General features: G+C 33.2%; 1 protein-coding gene across 2 annotated transcripts in view; it reads left to right on the forward strand.

Annotated features, from left to right (window-relative positions):
- Kni (knirps) overlaps positions 1-18,900 on the forward strand; it is a 902,599-nt gene that overhangs the window by 153,390 nt on the left and 730,309 nt on the right. For both annotated transcript variants that reach the window (XM_076415606.1, XM_076415607.1), the window contains one exon: positions 18,754-18,784. The gene's annotated coding sequence lies outside the window, so the exon portion shown is untranslated. The remainder of the gene's footprint in view (positions 1-18,753; positions 18,785-18,900) is intronic.

The raw sequence follows: 18,900 nt of genomic DNA on the forward strand, positions 1-18,900 counted from the left end.
AATCTTTAAAACTACGCAGCGGATTTTGATGCGGTTTTTTTCAATAGATAGAGTGATTAAAGAGGAAGGTTTATATGTATAATACATGCATAATATACTAAGGCAACATTGCTAATTTTAGAGGTTTCTAACGTGATGTCGTAAATTAACCTATTTTTTAGGCTTATTTAGCAATTAGCAAAAGCGCTGCCTAACCCTACGAGTTAGATCAAATTAATGTACTACAATATTGTACACCATAAAAAGGTCTACAAAAAAGTCCGCGATGGTATATGTTTATCTTTTAGGGATAACCCACATTAACCATTTTTATTGTTTACTTTTTACGTGAGAAAATGGCTTATTTACGAAGCTATTTTAAGCAATACGGCATTAATCCTTATCGAATTAAGTACCTTAAATACAGTGTGCAATTAATATAGATCAATATGGTTCCTTACAGCATGTAAATTAAACAAATATTTTCGGAGATATTACAAATCTAAAATTTGCGTTTAAAAATGTGTAATGTAATAAAAATTGTATGAAAAATGTTAGATATTCCAAAGATAGCAGGAAATCTTCATAGTAAGTATAGGGGAAGAGGAATTGTTTTACTCCAAATTTAATGCGTGCAGGCCAAGGGCAGTAATGAATGAAGCAAAAATACTGGATCGATTTTAATCATGTTTTCATTGAGTGACATAGGCATATATATTTTATGCCCGTGCAAAGTCGGAGCGGGCCGCTATGTTTTTATATACAACGTTCATATTTTTTCTGTAGTGTATTTAATTTAGTATCAGCATTGCACCCGTGCGAAGCCGGGGCGGGTCGCCAGTGTGTAATAAAATATTTGGAAACCCCGATTTCAATGAACTGTGACTGAAAAGTTGTATACTGGGTTGTTTAATAATTTCGCGGAAATAAAACCGGTTAAAAATTACCAATTTGTAGTTAATACAATTTCCTTGACACGTGTAATTTAAAAATCTTCCAATGTATGGTTCCAGCCAGATTCTGGATTTGTGATTTTATTTCAATGGACTGCTAGATCGGTCATAGATTTCCCAAAATCCATGCGTATGGATGTTGACGATGAAGAAAATGATATTTGCTCTATTTATTAAAGTCGCTTCCACTTCTGTTCTATCCTAAATCCTTCCCCAAATGAAAACCTCAAATCATAGCAGTCTAAAGTATGCAAAACATTGATAGTTTGTACCAGAGATTCTTCCTTCAGTTTCGGTACATTCAAGTTTCCAAGTCAGTACTAACGCAACAACTTGATAGGTCATTCGCTCAAACCAAAGGCCCATTTCCCTCTCCTCTTTGCTAAGTTTATCATGTTCCTTCGACCTGCACATTGCTATATTTCATTAGAACCTTTTAATGTCCTCACCTCGCTCTAAAATATATTTATTACACCAATCTAGATGGTGTAATAGTCTTAGTAGTCTTCGAGGAGCCTGGCCTTTACCATTATTGACCAACTCTGTAAAGCTCCCTGTTATATCTACATCTATATGTTAATTTTGATTTATATATATATATATATATATATATATATATATATATATATATATATTTAAAATAATCATCGAATATTAACACCTTAGAGCGACTATAAACCCAATCACATTGTGCACACCAATCTAAATGGTGTAATATTCTTAGTATTATTCGAATATTGATAGCTTAGAGGGACCATAAACCTCTCTTTGTCTCTTTTACACAAATGTTTGCATCGTAGCCAAATTTGAAGGTAATTCATAAAAACCGTATAGTTTGCCATTCCTAGAAACTGACGTTAACACACTATTGGTTAAAATTTGACCAGGAACGTACTTTTATGAACGCAGAGAAACGATGAACAAAATACTTTTTTAAGGCGTATTTGAAAGATTTATCTTACATTGCTAGCGAATGGCGGTACCATTATTTACAGCTTGGGTAATGAAATCTTAAGTATATTATGCTATATGCTATTATTGACGAATTTATTGAAAAATCTAGCTACTATCCTCATTTGTCTGTCGTAGCGAAAAGGCAGTTCCACGTCCTTGCAGATGTAATGAAAAATACAGCTGCTTTGTAATACGAGCATGTTAAAAAGAAAGGGTAGACCGTTATATGCGGCTCAAGAAAATTATCATTATCATTTTTATTATTGAAGCAAATCTTGAGCAAATGTAGAACTGCGTTGTGCAACGATTGGGATTGGGAGTGGGATTGCACGAATAAGTCTAACATTGACATGATTCAAACTTATAAAACAAAGTTGTCCTTAGTATCGTTAACGACTCGTGGTACGTTATAAGTGAGGATATTCACAGATATCTAAAGGTACAAATGATCAGCGAGAAAATTAAAAGTTATTTAAAAGGAAGAAGTACCTAGAAAGAGTACTTGACAATAGAAACGTCGTACTACTGTAACTGCTCAGTTACTTACTTAACCGGAGGTTGAAGAGACCAAAACCCTTTGAACTAATATGGTTATGTGAGGAAGCTGTGCCGTGCTTTAAGACTATATGGAATTTAGTATTGTAATTAAGTTTAGGTTTAAAAACTGGTCTCTACTAACAGTATCAAGGAACTATGACTATCTAGTTGTAATGTGTGTGCCACGTGCTTTTAAATACACGAAAAGACGCATTTACTACAGATGGCAATATGGCAACACCATATTAAAAAAAACAGTGTTGTGTTTGACACTTTCATTTATACGGGGTCACTATTTGTATTTCGGGAATAGGAAAAAACAAATAGCTAAGCTGCCAATATATCTTTATTGTTTTTCAAAGTACTCGCCACGATGATCGATACCCTTTTATATACGCTTAAACCAATTTTCAAAGCATTTATTCCATTCCGGATAAGGTATCTTCAAAATACGATTTTTAAACTCTCCAATAGCTTCTTCAGACGAAAATCATTGACCTCGCAGTTTGTTCTTCACGTGCCAAATCAGGGCAGTACGGCGGATGACCCATCAGTTCGATGTTTTGAGTGCTCAAATAGTCTCTTGTTAGAGCGGATGTGTGAAAGCTCGCATTATCATGATGAAGAACAATACAGCGTCTCTTGTTTGTTTTCCTTATTTCGCCCAAGACTTCTAACAAACCAATGGTTTTGTACCAGTTTTCCCGAAGAAACAGGCCACCAGTTTCTTTGAAGTGCTTCGTGCGCGAACTTTTGTTGAGTTTGGTTCATCCTGGAACACCCATACAATCGACTGCTGCTTATTTTCGGGCTCATCATCCATGATTCGTCATTTGTCACGATTTTATAAAAGTCTTTCGAAGCACCGGTTGAATTTCTTAAGCATTCCTTTGCACCAATCGTCACGAGCCTTTTTTTAAGCTATTGTGAAATTGTGTGGGATCCAACGCGAACATAACTTTGGCACAATTAAATGTTCATGTAAAATCGCATATATGCTAGTGGAACTAATGCATTGGGATTCCCCAATCTCACAATGGGTGACATGGCGATCTTGCTTAATCATTTCGCACACAGCATCGATGTTTTCTGGTATAATAGCCGATTTTGGAGGACCTTCACGAAACCCGTCGGACAGCGAACTACGACCACGATTGAATTCACTAAACCAGCGATACACAGTGGTTTTTGATGGAGCATCATCGCCAAAAGTCAAATCAAGTTGATTGATGCACTCTTGTAGTGATAATCCACGTCGAAAATCGTAAAAAATATATTTTGCCGAGACGAAACTTTCAACAAAATATAAAATAAATAAATAGCGTCCGTGTGGCAAAATATTCTGAGTACGTATATCGGCAAAAATGTTAAACTTTACGATGGAAACGTCAGATAAAAACAGTGAGAAATATAAACAGTAACCCTCATATTACCACTATTTTGTTTATTATATGTTATTTATCTATATCTAAGTAAGTATCCTCATAAATACCTCAAGTGCTTAACGCATTTCGACAAATTAAATACTCTTCGAGTAATACATATAACAAAACAAATGTAGGTGGATTATTTAGTCTCTGTAACAAATGTATATTTCTATAAACAGAAACATGGATATAAACTATAAGTTAATTGTTGAAAATGACTATCATTAAACCGGAGAAAAAAGCATCACCCTCACGTTAAGAGTACCGCCAAGAACAACCACAAAAAAAATCCAAACAAACCAAAGCAGAGAACTCTGCCCCCTAATGACTTAATACTTCCTCAATTACATCTGCGGCTCGAACGAGGATCTAATGGGACCATTAAACCATCCGAAATGACATAATAGAGGCCGACGTTTATCTGGTACAATTACGTGCGTACTATTACGTTCACTACTGGTCTTGCGACCGCAAACCTCGGAGGTCCGGCCCGCCGTGAACCGTAACAAATCAACATTTTGATATCTTCGTCGGCAAATTCAATTCCGACTAGGACGGGCCAATTTAGACGGACCACCGTATCGACCGACTGCCTCATTCCACGTCTCCGTTGCGCTGCCTCAATTTGCCGACGACGAACGTGAATTAGGCGGCGACATCTGGCGATTGATCGACAGGCTGTCGTTATGTTGTATTAGTATCATACCAACTAACAGGTCAATTGAAAGGTCACCGGCCTACCATAGTAAAACACTTTTTTTGCCAAATTAATTTTTTTTTGTTCAACATAATTCCCCTCAAGGGTGATACACTGATTATAACGACCCTCCAACTTTTCGATACCATTTTTGTACTACGATTTGGACTTTGCTTCAAAATAGGCAAAATAGAACAGGAACAATTGTTAGATCTAGAGAATACGGTGGATGAGGGAGCAATTCGAAGCCCAATTTATGGATTTTTGCCATCGTTTTCACTGAACTGTGACACGGTACATTGTCTTGGTGAAGCAGCACTTTCTTTTTCTTCAAGTACCGTCGTTCTTAGGCGATTTCGTCCTTCAAACGGTCCAATAATGCTTTGTAATAGTCGCTGTTGATGGTCCTTTCTTTTTCAGGATAGTCAATGAAAATTATTCCTTGCGCAACCAAAAATACAGACGTCATAAACTTGCCAGCCGACTGTTGCGTTTTCCCACGCTTTGGAGCGGGTTCATCGTGTGCAGTCCACTCGGATATCTGCCAATTGGACTTCGGAGTGAAAAGATGGAACCACGTTTCATCCATTGTCACATATCGACGCAAAAACTCGAGTTTATTACGCTTCATCATCTTCAAACACGGCTCAGAATCATCAACTCGTCGTTGTTTTTGGTCAAAAGTGACCTCGCGCGGCACCTACTTTGCACAGAGCTTTCTCATTCCCAAATATTCGTGAATGATATCATATACACGTTCAGTTCATAAACTGTATACATTTTGCTTTAGGTCACCTTAACTCTTCGTTATAACCCATGCACTTGTCCAACCTTTTACTCATTATTTCAAGTTCACAAATGGAGAGATAGCTACATTTCCTAGTGACAATGTGATTCTTGCTGCTGAAGGCAATAGCGAAGAAGCCACGCGAAAATTACAATAAGCAAGTAACAATATAAATTAACGGATACAAGCTTGCAATAATAAAAGTAAACCAAAGTAAATCTATGCATATGCAGTTCACGGATAATCAGAACGTACCAGCAGCATTGCCAATAAATAATAATATTATTCCATATAGCAACAACGCTAAGTATCTCGGAATGAGTCTTGATGCAAATTTCGTAAGGAAACTAGCTATTAGATCAAGCCACGACCTTCTAAACATAATGCGCGTCATCTACAACGTTGGTCCCCATCATATTTGAACAACCCTCGTATTGTATAATTTTTTTTTCAATAAAAGCTTTTTTTCAAAAAAATTTAAATACATACAGGTTTCTGCATAATTTTTTATTCATGAAGCACCAATTAATTGAAGGTTTTTTTTTGTTGTTCGCGGTCAATTCGGCACGCTACTCTATTTTCCAATTCTTTAAGGAGCGAGAGAAGAATCAGCCAACAATTCCCGGGGAACAATAGCGTCGCAGGAAAATCGTAAAGCCGCAGAACATATGGACGACGGCGTTCGATCGTTTCATTTATCACTCGATCAGTTGAAATCCATTTAATTACGGAACAATGAGCAAAAACATCGGAAAGTCTTTTAATAGGTGTTGGATGATTGCAACTGTATTCCTACCAGTCTTTAATTAGTTTCTGATAAATAATGACTCGCTAGAACAATCGTAACGAAGACATTTGCAGGGTTGCTGTAATTGCACGTCGATGTTTTCATTTGATTAACAGGAGCCGAGTGTCTGCCATTACGTGTATGGAAATATTAATAGAATTATTAGTAGATGATTGGCTACTTTATCGTTAGACGATCTTTCGTTAATTTCTACCCGAGCTCATATGAGTACGTTTATTGATAAATGCATTATATTTGATTCCTCTTTTTATTATTTTTGTCAATCAAGCGACCAAATTCGGACCCACAACTGTGATTTCGTGTTTTTCGTATTATGTAAAGAACATTGTGAATATTATATAATGGTATATACAAGGGGTGGCCAAAATAATTTGACTATCTGGCGTATACACAGTAGTTATTTATTAATTAATAAAGCGTTGAGCCACCATTGACTTTTGGAACATATGTAATTCTTCACGTAATAGATTTGTAAATTTTCCGAATAGCTTTCAATGGAACGCTGTGGTATTTTGGTACTACCACAATATTCGCCAATTGCTTGAATAATCTTACTAATGGAAATTACATTCAACATTTTTTGATTAAAAGACCCTCTTCACAATTGTTCAATAAGCTAACCAGGCCAGGACATATATTTTTAACTGTGTGTGGGTGTATTATAATTTTGGAATATGGCAGTGTTTGGTGTAAGTACGCATAATAAGAATTTTATGATTGAGGATGTTGAAATATTCATTCGCAGAAATTCGGCCAGTGATATGAATCAGAGGACCAAATTCAATACGCCGCTGACCACTTCTTTCACAGATTTGCATTGGTTTCCATTATAAACAGTTTATATTAAGTATTTTGCTCGATTCTTCAGATTCTCTCTCAAAGACTAACTCTACCTGTTACCCACCCGTTATAAGCTAGAGAAAATGGTATTTTGGTTGAGTCGTATACTTCTAGCAACACCTATTCAATGAAATCATAACGTTTCCTCCGTGAAATATTATTACGGTTTGATAACATATATTCTAGGACAACGTAATTGAAAGTCATATTAATGTCTTTCTTATTTCAGAAAAGGGAAATTTCAGTATTAAATTTGAGTTTGATTCCGGTTGATCATTCTTCAAAAGGTCGACAAATTTATTGAACGTATTCGAACTAAAAATCGACAACAGAACTTACTGAACTATTTACATAAAAGTAGAATGCAAAATAAGTTAGATACTCCGGTTTCACATTAATTAGTAGTGATTTTTTGACGTTTTTCACTACAAAACCAAATATCTATCATGAACCGAATTTCTATTTGTTAATCACTGAGCAAATGAAAATTTTATTATGTCCGCAAATTTGTTTACATACAATTTACGTTTACACTAGCTTAAATTTAGAAATTCGTTTTAGTTTCTATTTTATTTTATTGTCTAATAATGTTTATGTATTAACACTGCTTTTTTTCTTTTTAATGCAACTCACTAAACTTTTTTAAAAATATTTTTCTCTGGTATTATTCAAGAGTTACATTATTTTGATATTGGTATAAGAATGGAGTTTTTCCTGCTGCTTCCTTGCGATTTTCGTGATTTTCTGAGTGATATTCGGCATCTGAAACTGTCACTGTAAGTAATACATTCCTGTAGTATATGGGTACACTTACTACACTTTTTTGAAAATTGTTCTAACAAAATTACATATATTTACATAGCTTTTAGCTTTTAGACACAACAACTTCATAATTGAATTCCGTAAGTATTTAAGATTCACAAAAGATGTTTCAATATATTATCAAGTCACTCAAATTGTCAGAAACACTATATCCATAACAATTTGAACATGAAACCTGACAGATTTTGTACACTCTCATAGTCCAGTCCTTTCTTTATGTGACTTTAGCATATTTATAGATAATATTGGCTTAAGAACCTAGAAAAGGATTGTTTACATGTTTTTGGAGCTTCTACTAATACCTCTAAAAGTCTTTAGGCTTTTGTAGCAACAGCAGTAGCATTATTTTACAGCATCTATGGCTGTGGTAATCATATTAAAAGAAATTGAAGCATGTGGAAAATAATTTGAGTTATAATATAATTTTTGGTTATATTATTTCTTTTAAAATACTCTTATTAGACAATTTTTAAAATATTTTGCAGGAGGTTGGACTGCGGTAGGAGTTATTGGATCAGCATTAGCCAGCTAAAACCATATAAGTTAGGCAATCGTAATATATATGAAAACAATAGCATTTTAAATTCTATGATTAATTGTTATAACTATTAATTGTTATTGAATATGATTTGATTGTTTATAAATTTATATTCTTATATTGTGATTATATAATTTTAGATGAATTTGATTGGGTATTACATTAATTTTGTTTACATTACTCTATTTAGCTCATACTGGCATGAATTTCCAATGACATATACTTTCGAATGACATTTTTTCAATTTATGTAGATATTTTGTCCAACAAATCTATTTTGGATTTAAATTATATAGTTTTTGTACATAATTAATATTTTGCTTTATGGTAATATTCTGTATAATAATTAATATATTATATTAATTAATTTTTGGTATTAATTCAGTTTTTTGTGTTATAAAGAACTATAGCTAAATTTATGTTTCACTGACTGGAATATACAGAGGATGGACAAAATAATATAAACATCTTATATATAGACAATATTCATTTATTAATAAGGTATTGAGGCACCATTTGAAAATAGATGCAATTCTTCGCGGAGTAAACTCGTAGAGTGTCTGAATAATTTCCAAAGGAATATTGTCATAATCTTGTACCAAAAAATCTACCAATTTCTTCAATGATGTCGACTCCAACCTCACTCTCTATTGTTTGAGGAGTATTGCCAACATGTAACATCATATTATTCTGTCTATGTTCGATAGCTACTAAAGCAGTTTTTCGACCGAGAAAAGTTGGTTCGAATTAAACCCGAATGAGGACTAGTTGAGTTGTTTTACCAAAATTATGCCTAATTTGTTCGAAATTTATAATATGAGCTCGCTTGAAGAATTCAACATTTTTGAGGAAGTCAGTTTTTGAAAGTTAATAAAACATGTATTGTTAAATAACAAGAACCTATGAATAATAGGTTAATTGAAAAGTCCCCGGCCTACCATAGTAAAATATTTTTTTTTTGGCAAAATTAGTTTTTCTTATTAGACATAATTCCCTTCAAGGGCGATGCACTGATTATAGCGACCCTCCAACTTTTCGATACAATTTTTGTAGTATGATTTGCCCTTTGCTTCAAAATAGGCCTCAGTTTCGACGATCACCTCTTCATTCGACGAATATTTCTTCCCAGCGACCATACTTTTCAGATCTGAGAACAGGAAATAGTCACAGGAGGCCAGGTGTAGAGAACACAGAGGATGAGGAAGCAATTTGAAGCTCAATACATGATTTTTTGCCAACGTTTTCACCGACTTGTGATGCGGTGTATTGTCCTGGTGAAGCAGTTGTTTGTTTTGTCTTGCGTTTCGGCGATTTCGTCTTTTAAACGGTCCAATAACGATATGTCGTAGTCTCTGTCGATAGTCCTTCTTCAAGATATAATTTGATGCCATAACCTTGCCAGCCGACTGTTGCGATTTTCTACGTTTTGGATCGGCTTCATCATGTGCACTCGAATGACTGTCGAGTGGACTTGGGAGTGAAACGCTGGAGCCATGTTTCATCTATTGTCACATATCGGCGCAATAATTTGGGTTTATTACGCTTGATCATCGTTAAACACTGCTCCGAATCATCAACTCGTCGTTGTTTTTGATCAAAAGTGAGCTAGCGCGGCACCCACTTTGCACAGACCTTTGTCATACCCAAATATTAGTGAATGATTTGATGTACACATTCAGTTGATATGTGTCTGCTATTTCATTCAATTTCAATTTATGGCAATTCAAAATCATTTTGTGGATTTTTTAAATGTTTTCGTCGGTATCAACGTCTTCACCGCCTTCGGTGCTCATTTTACCACGTCTAAATTTAGCATACCAATCCTTGATGGTTGGTTTTTCTGGGGCAGTGTTTGGAAACTCGGCATCAAGCCAAGTTTTTGCTTCAACTGTATTATTTTCGCGTCAAAAAGCAATATTTTATCAACACGCGAAATTCCTTTTTATCCATTTTTTTTTCACAATAACCAAAGTTGCTTTAACGTAGCGCTAACTAAAAAAACATATGGAATTTATTCTAATAGCGCCATCTATGTGTCAGGCCGGTGACTTTTCATTTCACCTGTTACGCATTATAAAGTTCAGTTTTATATATATCAAAGTCAAGATATATCAGGAGTTGGTTTTCTTGCTATAAATACATCATCGTGTCATAAATTTTTATTATTTATAAATCACACGAACTGTCACGCAAGCAAGATCCATAACGAGAGTATGATGTATAGTGAAGAAAAAACCCAATTTGAATATGGGGCTTTCGACACATTTTACCAGCGAGACCCACATAAAAAGAGAACACACCTTTTTTACGTTCATTACATTTTAATTATTATGTTAATCGGAGCCGTAATGGGCAGCTGGTTGGAGCAATTACGGTCCACCTTCGCGGGACGCTGTGAGCCGTGCACTTTGTCGCTGTTACGGATTGCTATCCGCAAGAATAACTGACACCTGGCGGGGGGAGAGGGGAGTACAGACGTTGGGGCGTTTGCGATTCTTATTCTGTCGGGCGATTTAATCCATTTCTGTTAGGTTGGATGTATCATCCCACCCACGTGGAACGCAGAGACACCCATGGCATCCTGGCGCAACTCGAGTTACATCAATGGCGGCGTGACGCAATCGAAATCGCACAATTGCAAAACCGTTTCTATCATTGAAATCGTTCTTCTCTTGAGATTGAAACAATGGCGAGGCTGAGTCAGATCCGATTTGCTAGTTGCTATTCTAAAAAGACTAAGTTTTTACTATTTTAAAACGTCCCGGAAAGACATTACTTGTTTTGGTGCCGTTGGGCTTAAGTGTGGAATATTATGATTAGACACATATCTCATTTTATTTTACTCACATCAAGCTTCAACTTGTGCCTTTTTTTACCAGTGTATTTTAGTCCATAACATGATAATATAATAGTTCTAATAGTTTTTCCAAGTTTTAAGAGTTGATTTACAAATCATAACAAGAACATGTTATGGTTCATTTATCCATGGTTATCATTGGATAACAAGGTTTTGCTGTATAAGTCACTTACTACTTAGGCCCATCTGGACCTATGCTATTGAACTGTGAGGTACTACTAGCAAATCTAACATAGATATCCTCCAGAGGTTCCAGAATATAGTCTTGCGAGTCATCGTCGATGCACCATATTACTTGTCTAATAAACTGATTCAGCGCGATATACCCATAGAACCTCTAACGAGTGTGATTGGAATTACTAGTGCGAAGTACTCTGAAATACTATTAGTGAATCCCAATGCACTCGCCAAAGAGTTAAATGTGCGCGATGACAGTGAAGTGCGTAGGCTCAAACGCAAACTACCATACGAACTGATTAATAGACACATAGAGTGAGATTTAAGAATTTCTAGAATAAGTTAGATTAGTCATTAGAATAAGTTAGGATAGACTTCAAATAAATTGGAAAAGTATCTAGAATAAGATTTAAATTATAATTTGTACAGCAGATCACTTACTGAAGTGATCTTCTACATGTTAGGATGGTTATATTATATAACGGAAATCATACAATAATACTTATTGCCCACGGGCAGATTGTTGACGTTCCAAGAAATTAATAAAGAAATTGATCTAATGTAGTCGTCCTTGGACTTGAAGGAAAATACTATGTCAGAAATAAAACTATTCCTGTTTCCAGCATTCAGACCAACATATTTGCAATTAATTATTAATAAAAATTAGGTTTGACAAAACCTAATTAGATGATCTTCTAGCGTTTAGCCTTTTTTATCATCTTTGATTATTTTTGGGCTATTTTTATTATTATTTTGTCATAAGGGATCCAATGTTCCATTTTGAAATATGTCTCATCTAAATAAGCAAATTAAAATGATATGTGATCCTTAATTTTTTTTTTAATTGTATTCTTTTAAAAGCAATGTCTGAAAGTTCCATTACACCTCTTCGTAGGTTATCCTTAGAGCATCTTAGTCCTATGTTTCCCAATAGTGTATGATCCCTACATTCCTTCATCATTTGCATATCTCTAAATTTTCTATGGATACTTTCCGGACTAGCAATTCCCTCTGATATAGTTGCATTATGATTATATTGAGAAAACATCTCACTGTTTTTAGTATTTTTATAAATTTGATACATCATTCTTATGAGATAACATCCGTAAATTGTCTAAAAATGGGGAAAAGTAGCGACTATTGATGGAAAATACTTTGACTAAATCACATTGTACCAATTCTTCACAACAAAGCTTCAAATTATAAAATCGCTTTATGCTAACTTATAGACCTATATGTTATAATAATCTGATAATGATATATTTTTATTTCTATGGAAATATTTTAGAAAATTGGTGATGAAATACCTGTGAAAAAAGTAATACAGGAAACCGGGTTTGCTTTTTTTACTAACTTCACACTGTCGTTATAAAACAACTAAAATTTAATTATTACGACATATAAAACGCTGTATATAGAATAATTAATAGTGTATTAACTATCAATTAAAGATAATATTAATTAAGTTACGGCAAAAATAATTATAAATTTAGTTCCTTGTTTAAAGCTTTTATATATTGATACGTGTAAAAAAACAGCGCTAAAATCGGAAACTGTTAATTATCGGTTAACTTGGTGTTTATTGTTACAGTACCTGAAATACATTAAACAGTTTTATGTGCTATTTATTATATTATATTAATCATATAATCTTCCATTTCAGCCATATTTGTTGTGTTGTTGAACTCTGTCTCATCACTTGTTGAGATTATAAAATATTTCTCTTGTGAACTACTATGATTTGATGTATTTTACACTGTTGCATTGTCTGTAGTTATTATGAATTAATATATTTAGCTAATTGTGTATGTACAAGTATAGAGTGCTTAAAATCGTTATAATTTAGTCTTACAAAACATGCATGTAAACATTACTTATTCTCTACACTAGTAATGATCTTGAACTAATTAACACTGTGTAAATACTTCACGATACTGCACAACATAAATTGCACAAAAATGGTTTAATTCATTTAAGCTCCTGTCGTGCTCGATTGCTATCCAAAAGCTATCCATGCTTCGTAGTATTTACATGATATTTATATTTTGATGAACTCTCCTTTCTTTGTAATTCTCTTGATATTCTGGTAATAATGGGTGTCTGTCTAAAAGCTTATCTACGATAACTCTTGATTTTGTCTTGAAATGTGCGAATATTGTTGAAAACTCAAAACTTCTGTGTCCTATATTTATGGTTTATTCTCATTGTTATGCATATCTAAGTAAATAAATTATTACAGATATATATTACAGCTATATGCAAGTATGCAACTATTAGTAAATAACAACAAATTAACAAAAGCATTAACATTTTATTGTAATCTATATATATCTATAAGCGATTAAATTATTACAGATTCTTCATAATTATATATTGCAGCTATTAAACTATTAGTAAATGACAACAACTTAACAAAAGCATTAACATTTTATTGTAATCTATATATTTTTATAATAATCATTATAAATTATAATATTACAATATATTGTTATAATACGTGATATCTTATGGCTTTATTAAATTTTCCATCAGTGATTGATGATTTCTTCCTCCCTGTTACTGAGATTTAATTAATATCCCTTTTTCTTCGTTATAAATATTTTTGAGAACATTATTTTTACAAAGATGGGCAAATATTTCTTCTCCATTTTGTCCATTGCCGTAACTTGTTATCAGTTACTTCACAATCAGTCTACTTTTCTTCAATAACGCTTAATTTTAAGGCTCCAATTTTAATAAAATATCTGGATAATTATAAAAGAATCTATGAAACAAGTTTTTCAAATTGTTTAAGAGGGATGATATGACCAAGAACAATCAGTCTCCCTAAAGGTTTCTTGAAAATTTGCATAATATTTGTGTAAGATTTTAGATTTAAGATTTTTAGATCTAGAAGGATCCATTGGCCATATTTTAATTTCTGATGAACTAATGGTTTTATATTATCACAGTTTTTTTCTATTAAGTGCACCTAACTGCACTACATTGCACAAGATCGAATGCAAGAGTTGTATTACTTCGATGTAGACCTGAGAATGGAATCTGTCGTCATGTGTCCTTGCAATTCTTTTGATATTTTGTGTAGCAGTCGATAACTGAAGGTCTCGGTGTACCTACAATATTTCTCAGGACTTTTTTCTGGAAAACTTGTATATGAATTACTTTTTCTGAAATATCCCCATAACTGAATTCGGTACCATATAGGTTTCAATATTTGCTTGTATAATAGTAATTTATTATGTACTGATAGTTATGATTTTCTTCCAACTAACCAATACACTTTCCTATATTCAAACTCCAGTTTTTTCTTTTTCTATGTTACATGTTCCTTCTAGCAAAATGTTCGATCGATATTCATCCCGAGATACTTAGCGTTATTAGTATATGGAATAATAATATTATTTATTGTTATTGGTGCTTGTAAGATTTGATTATGCGTGAACTGTACATGTGCAGATTTACTTTTGTTAATTTTTATTTTCCAGGTTTGGATCGAATTATTTATATTGCTATTTACGCTTTGTAAATTTCATGTGGCTCCTTCGCAATTGTCTCCGACAGCAACAATAATAGTGCCATTAGCAAATGTAGCCATTGCGATAATTTCCATTTGTTCTATATCACACGTGTAGAGTAGGTAAAGAATTGGACCCAATAGACTTCCTTATAATACACTTGCTTTAGCTTCTTTTGTTGTATAATAGGCTTTCTCTGGTTTGACTCTAAACATGCTGGCTCTAATGTAAGATTTCGATAGTTCAGTGTGTTGGTTCGGTAACATTTTCTGTAGTTTATGAAGAATTCCGTCATGTCGTACCTTATCGAAGGCTTGTGCTACGTCTAAGAATATAGCTGAACATATCTTTTTATCTTCATAGACTATGACTTTTCACTTCATAGTTTCGAATAAATCTTAATTTTTTAGGGTCCCAATGCAATTAAATATTTTAAAAATTAGAAAAATATGCATAAAACCATACATATTTTCGGTTTTTCTTTTTACTATTTACATTATCAGTTTTATCTATATTTTTACCATTTTATATTGTATATTTAAACGTGTTTGTGAAACTATATGATTTTATCTTGAATGTGTGTTTTATTTTGAACAGGAAAACCAATAAAAAGGATCTAGCGCAATCCAACTATTAATTTTATTTACTTCTTTCACAGTTTTTGTGGCTTCTTTCCAACAAAATGCTGTTGCCAACAAATATATGTAGTACAATCGAAACTATTAACAACAGTTATAGGTTAGATAACACTTGACTTTCGTTATTAAGGTAACTTCTTCGGGTATCTTACTATGGTTCCGTTAGTTATATTCCGAGTTCGAAACTATTTGTTAAATTGATTTAAGATCCTAAGAGATACGTTCATTTACTGTCAAGCTTTTGTTTCTTTAAAACGGTGCGTGTTGAAGAGATGAAATATTACAATCAAGACTAGAATTCGCATTTTCGAATGCTTATTTTATTAATCCGTACATATGTCTTCGACACTTGGACAGTGTCATAGTCTGACATGATGATTTATTAGTCTGGCAATAGGTTCCAACTCTCTTTTTCTATTTTTCTGATTGTGATTTTAAAATTAACTTCGGTGACCAGCAGTTGTTGACCGCTGGGGGCTGTATCTGTCCGATACAGTAGTGGCTTGATCATCGTTTACATAATTTTTCAAAAAAAGTTGTTTCTTTAAACTTACTACAACTTTGCACTAGGTTTAGGACAGCAGCTAAGGCTCAGGAAGGCAATAAGATTAACAATTGGTAACAATTATAAACAATCAGTTACTTCATAAAATAATGAAATCGCAAAATAATGAAATATTTATAGAAACATGCTATAATTCCAACAATAGATATGATTATTCACCCACCAAAAGTAAGTTGTCGTCGAAGAGGTTATGAGGCAAATACAAATCGCAATAATAAACGAGAAACAATCATGAATGCCCGGGCATCCCGTCGCCTCCACCCATGGCTGGCAGAAGATCCAACCTAGGTGTGTCATTGAAAACGGTGGGAAAAAACACGACAAGATAGTGTTGTTATATTCCGACCGCTAGGTTCACATTTTATGTGGAACCACGGGCAATTCTCCTCGAGATGGACCCGACAGATTATGTTACTTGTAGGTTTATAAGGATGTCACTATTTGGGAGGTACGATTTTTTAGAACGGGCCGCTTAATGTGTTTATTTGGGAAGATCTATTGGGTACAAGGAAAGCCAAATGATTTGCAATTAATTCCGACGTTATTCTCGACTGGTTTCCACCATAGAATACGGGACAATTTGATTTATGTTCGATTTAACTTTTCGATTCGGTATTCGTATTAGATGAAGGGGAGCGGAAGGGACCGGGTTTGAATAATATTGTTATTTTTACCTATACTGAACTGGAATTTATAAATAAAGCTGATCGTGTTTCTTATTATTATATTGGGCGCTTACATGTATACTGATAGTTTTTATTATGTATATTGATTATTATTATATATGTTAAAAAAAGAATGTCCGACCGAAAACAAACAGCCTGGTGATCCGAAGAAATAGTAAGGGAACTAGTAAAACGAAGAAAATCTGAAGAAACTATCAGGTTGAAGAATGAACCGAAAATTAGAAGATATACAAAAAAAGCAGAGCAAAACATGAAGCAGAACGAAATGGAGAAAAACAATAACAAAAATATAATATTTTTACAAAGTATTAAAAAGAACGTTTAGGAGAGAAAAATCGTATAATTATAGACATATAAATGTTGAAAATGGAAGTATAATAACTGAGGTTGAGAAAATAGTAGAGATGTTTTTCTGCAGAAAATATAAAACTACCCACAAGAAAAGAAAATGAAGATATACAAGGGTACAGAGGAGTTACAAATTCAATAATTAAAGATTGTATAGAGAAAACTGCAGAATGGCCAAATCACCAGCTCTAGATATGATGGTACCAGAAATTCTGAAAAAATGGGTCAAAAATCTACTACTACTACAAAAGAGAGTGGAATGATACACGGATAATCCTACACTATTAACAAATAACTGTCAGTATTTCGATGCCCCAAAAAGGAGATAAAAGGGACCGTAAGATCATGAAGATATATGAGCAAATTATAGAACATTGTCTTAAATCAGTCTGATAACTCGCTAGCAGAATCGTTGTGCAGATTCCGAAAAGGAAGACATATGAAACACCAGTAGTGTAGCAGTACATATTGTCAGTGAAAAAAAGGTCAGGTATACCTATCATTATTAGAGTAGGATTTAGGCAATCCAGAAGTTCAAGCTCAACCTTATTTTATAACGTTAATGCATGAAATCAAATAGGCAAAACAGGACTATATGTACTCCATACAAATATAGAATTTATATTTTAAATATCAGTAGGAGGTGTTTTTTCAGAGTATACATTAATAAAACTGATAGAAGGAGATAAACTATAATACTAAGAGAATATTCAGTAATAATTAATAATATTAAAGTTAAAGTAATTGTGAAGGGAGGCCAGAACCAATAAATATCCAAATTGAGACATTGAGGGTGTAAATATCTTGATCTATATTTACACCCTCTATATAAATAAATTTAAGTACCTGGATACGGATAACGAAACTAATAAGAACATTTTTAGTTGTAAATAAATTTAGCCAATTTCATTAATAAAAAGCAAGTCTAAACCAAAACTAAAACGAAAATGTACAAAGCAATTTACCGACTAACCCTAAAGAAAAAGAAACGGAAACCTATTTGAGATGAGAGGAGATGATGATGATCATTGATGATAAGTTAAACATATTTAACGATAGATATCGCAGATCGAAATACATGCAAGCAGCTAATGTTGTTATCTCAGTTTTAATTGTTTAATTGAATAATGAGGCGCTTACTAAAAAGGCATTAGTTGTATAATGTCATTTTTATGGATTTTTCTTCTAGTGAAATTGGTAGCGATATATTCTAGCAGGGGCATAGAAAATAATGACCAATATTTTCAAAATTAATTTTATAACTTATATGAATTAAATATAATGAAATTTGTATGGAAAATAATTCCTGTGACTAACATTTAACGCCATAAACACCAACCTGTAATACCATAAAGTATTTAAAATTAACTCCAAGAAGTTTTTGTTGTAACGATGGCTATCATTGTTATATATGGTAACAATTAATATATCTAAATAGTAGGTAAATAGAAGGCCTCCGCTAGAATTAGCTAAATGGCATTCAAAACAGTAAAGTAGAAGAGTGGTCGGTAGCCTATTGTAATTTGTGATGGTTTTTTAATACTGATTAGTTTATATGATGAATTAACTTTTCCTAATACATATAATGATAAAAAATATATAATAATATTTTATTTTAATTTGCAGGTTACGTCAGAATATTTATATACCATTCTTGGTAAGTACCAGTAGATTTTGATTTATTTAGATATCTCACTATTATATATCCAATGCCCACAATTGATTGTTTATTTATATTTAGTCGCACTTACTTTATTTATTATGAACTTTGTT

Source organism: Rhynchophorus ferrugineus, unplaced genomic scaffold, assembly GCF_030347505.1.
Source record: "Rhynchophorus ferrugineus isolate W39M unplaced genomic scaffold, kcgeb_rfMv2 rfM10, whole genome shotgun sequence".
NCBI classification, from domain to species: Eukaryota; Metazoa; Arthropoda; class Insecta; order Coleoptera; family Curculionidae; genus Rhynchophorus; species Rhynchophorus ferrugineus.